This window comes from Triticum dicoccoides, chromosome 3B (genome assembly GCF_002162155.2).
Source record: "Triticum dicoccoides isolate Atlit2015 ecotype Zavitan chromosome 3B, WEW_v2.0, whole genome shotgun sequence".
NCBI classification, from domain to species: Eukaryota; Viridiplantae; Streptophyta; class Magnoliopsida; order Poales; family Poaceae; genus Triticum; species Triticum dicoccoides.
Genome location: NC_041385.1, coordinates 156,040,656 through 156,044,823, shown reverse-complemented (window position 1 = coordinate 156,044,823; position 4,168 = coordinate 156,040,656). Strand labels below are relative to the sequence as shown.

Here is a 4,168-nt window from a genome sequence, read left to right as displayed (position 1 = left end):
AAAATGAAGCGTCAAATGGAATAGTGAAAAACAAGGAAACCACACCTTGACGTTCCAGATCTAGGAAGCATTAGATGTAGTGGTTGATTGCAAGTAGATAACCGTTGCAGTACAGTGTGAATAAAAAACAGACAGAAAAATCTTATTATTTATGAACCGTGGTTCCACTTCCTTCCTTATAGTAGCAAGCATGATGAAGTACCTTTGACTGGAAAGAAAAGATGTCTTCAGTAAGTTTTGCTGTATTGTCAGTTTATTATTTGCAAATTACACGAAATCCGATAAGCCATGCAAGAGACCACTACATAGTTGAAGCTTATCATCAGTAAACCTCGCATTCGATTTCTCACTATCAATTGCACAGGAGAGTATAATCCACAGAAATTTCGAAAGTGAAGGAAATCAGTGAGCGGAGATGGGGGTGGAGAGCTGACCGACAGTGGAAGAGGCCTTTGAGATTGGTGTGGCTCACGCGGAGGAGCATATCTTCCTGAATGTAAAATTAATAAAAGCCTAGTCAACCCAATTGCACAACACAAACCAATCTCCTTTTTTTCAGATGGTAGATGTCAATAGCATCTCATTCAACTTGACAGGAAATGGCACTTCTGAAGAATGTCAAACAATACGCATGCCTAGCACTACTTCTGAAGAATGTCAAACAATACGCATGCCTGTAATTGACAGTTCCCATTTCAGACCCCCGTTCACCATATTTAGTGATAAGAACGTCTGACCTGGACGGATCCTCTAATAAAACCAACGCCAGCTTCCAATTCCTTCACCAAAGGCATGCCACCTCCAAGATGTTATTAGCAGAGAAAAGCAACTGCGTACCTCTGGAACAATTAGATCAAAATATCACTGCACGATTCAGAGCGGTTTGCCTGACGCATTCGGAGCGGGAGGCACTGCTTGGTGCGGACGTCGATGCGCGGCACGATGTCCATGAGCGGATCCGGTAGCAGGCGGGGCGACCTCTCTGCGGCAACCTCGTCCTCCTCCCCGCATCTGACAGGGCTATCAGGCGAGACCACAGAGGAGCGGCAGGCGTCGACCCGCGACACACGCGTAAGGAGAGGCCGCCGGCTAGAGGTGTGTGGTGACGGCGTGCGTGGGGCGGCGGCAGATAGGAGGAGCGGCGGTGAAGGTGGCGTCGAGGAGGGCCGGCGGTGGGGCGGCGCAGGTTACTGGCTTGAGAGCATGCTCCGGCGGGCGATGCACCGGTGCGACGGCGGATAGGAGGAACGGTGGTGAAGATGGCGTCCAGGAGGGCCGGCGGTGGGGCGGCGCAGGTCGCCGGCGTGAGAGCATGCTTCGGCAGGCGACGCACCAGTGCGGCGGCGCGCGTGGCGCGGCGGCCGGTCGGACGGACGACGGCAGCGGGCGAAGGAGAGAAACGGGAGAGGAGAGGGAGGCGTTTGGGCGGACAGCCGGCAGCGCCGGCGACGCGTGGTCTAGGCGAGGCCCAGCGGCGGCGGACGGTGCCAGATCGGGCAAGCAAGCCTGGCGCTCCGGAGGAGAAGATGAGATTAATTGGGAGGGAGATCGAGCGTGAGGCCTGGAGCAGAGAAATTAGCGGGATAAACAGCTCGTCAACGCGATTCGGGTGGAATCAATCCGGGACGCGGAGCGCTAGGACAATTGGCAGACCGCGGCGTCTGCTCGGCAGAACATCTGATCTAAACCGTTGATCTGGGTGGCAGACCATTTACATAATATGGACAGTAGGATATGTTTAATTTGATTTGATCGGAGGGTCCTGCTTATCCCGTGTACAATTTGTTGTGTGGCTTTAGGGGAGTTTATGTTTGCTCTTTTAATAGTAGTATAGATATAGATATAGAAGTATAGATTAGATGAAACCAGCGCCTAAATCTTCGTCTCGAAGCCCTCTTTCTGCTTAACCAACTTGAACATGATTTTGGTATTCTAAAATTTGACTTTAGTCCAGATTAGTAAACGAATCTTGTTTCATTCGTAGTTTGAGTTTCGTTGCTCCGTTTGAGTTGATTCTTTTTGCAAATCGAAGTTCTTCAGTTGAACTTTCTGGTTGGATCTTCTTATTTGAGTTTTACCCATGCTTCTTGTTTAATTGCTTATGTATGCTACTGTTTATTTGCAATAGAATTCCCGGAGTGCGAAGCGTGCTACTACGAGTCTCTAGGTTTTGCAAATCGTCAGCAAGACAAGTAACACTTTGATCATATCCCTTTATTACCCAGTTTTTATACATTACTTACAATCCTCAAACATTGCATGGTTAGGATCTGATTAACATGTGGGTTTGGGAAGTAGATGATGAGGTAGAATCTATTGCCCTTTTATTTTCAAACCTTTGGGAGTTCCTTCTACGTTATGCTCAGGATTGCTATGCTATGCTCGTAGACGTGGTTTGGGTGAGTGTATCCATGACATATGTGAGTATTGTTAATTAATGGTTAACTTAAGGTGGCTACTTAAATACACATCTGGGTGGATTGGTTGCGGGCACCTGAAGAATCCAGTGTTGTCCTAGGATATCCCGGAGTACCCGTGTGATCATCCTACGATTCGCCACCCAGGCTTAAAGGGATCATAAGATTATTCATGCTAGAAACTTTCGTGTGCAGCCAGAAGCCATTATGGGCTTTGACATAGTTGAGTATGTTGCGTGAGCTCTTGAAGAGGTAGACTAGCAGATGTAGGGGATGTAGGTGGTACTGTCTACCCGTAGTAGAGAGTTAATGCTTCCGAAAGACTGTGTCTCGGTCATCCATTTCTCAAACACCATGTAGTGTGAGAAATCTAACGGAGGAGATCGAGTCTTGTGGGGAAAAGTGTGCAAACCTCTGTAAAATGTACAAACTAATCATGGTTAGTCGTGTCCCCAATTATGGACATCTTGAGTATCTGGTTCTTGGATTATCATGTTGATCTCTTCACTCTAAATTAATTTGTTGGGATATTTGATATTGTTTAATTGGGATTGAATTGGAGGAACCTTCTTAATGTTTAACAACCACCATGATAGTTAAATAAAATTTATTCCTTTGTTGTAGGAAAAAATTGGCTTTATGCAAAACTGTAACCATAGAGCTTTCCACCAGCCATATATGCATGTAGTGATAGTATTTATCTGTTCATTACCCCTTTGTGTTACATTGCCAGCATATTCCATGTACTGACCCATTTCGGGCTGCAACATATCATGTTGCAGACTTTTCATACGACGAGTAAGGTGCCATAGGTCGTTGTCATTCACTCAGCTATGCCGTTGGAGTTTGATTGACTCACTTTATCTTCCAAGCCTTCCGTTATTATCTTATTTAGATGTCCTTAAGCCATATTATTGTAATAAGTTCTCTTTTGAGACTTTCGATGTAATAAGTGTGTGATTAAAACTCGGTTATAAATCCTCAAGTATTGTGCGTGTCAGCATTACCGATCCAGGGATGACACTGATGCACAGAGACTAGACTGTTTGAGGTCTGGTCGCTACAAGATGGTATCAGAGCACACGCTGACTGTAGGACACGACCACTAAGTTAAACCATAGGTCACTCTTCTCTACTCATTTCTGACTCCTCTCCCTTTTCCACTCTATAGGATGGCAGACTCAAGGAACAAGTTTACACAACCGGATGAAGATACTCCATTTGGATGACCCTTGAAGGAAGTTACTAGGTACCTGAACATCGGAATACCAAGCTTCACCGGGACCTACATCGCCACTTTACTAGAAGAGGAGCGTTGGATGATTCGAGTTCAAGTTCCAGGAAGGACATTCATGCCAGTTACCGAGCCCATAGAGTTTTCCTTTGATGCACCAACCTGGAGTCTAGGAAAGAGCATGGCAGCCCACATCGCCATGGGACGCATTGGAGAAGTTTATCACAAGGATCTTAAGGACACTATTTACCAGATATGTGGGTGCCGAGATGAGCAATGGGAGATGATCAGCACCAGGAAGGACATGTCCATTGCAACTTTCATCTAGGAGTTAGACCAGCACATTCGCCGCCAGAAGAACCAGATGTGCGCAAGCATGATAGATCTGAAGAAGGCAATGACCAGGATTATGGAGCTAGAAGAGGAACTCAAGTCTACACGCGACGGATATGAGGAGGAAATGATGATACTAGTGTAGAAGAATGATGACCTGACAAGGAAGCTAGGAGTATTCATG

At 46.3% G+C, this 4,168-nt stretch overlaps 1 long non-coding RNA gene across 1 annotated transcript in view; it reads right to left on the bottom strand.

The window, feature by feature from the left end:
• The window catches only part of LOC119275307, a 4,246-nt gene extending 2,667 nt beyond the window's left edge, over positions 1-1,579 (bottom strand). Inside the window, exon 1 of the long non-coding RNA XR_005135612.1 lies at positions 46-1,579. This is a non-coding gene — a long non-coding RNA (uncharacterized LOC119275307). The remainder of the gene's footprint in view (positions 1-45) is intronic.
• Between the last annotated feature and the right edge of the window lie 2,589 nt (positions 1,580-4,168).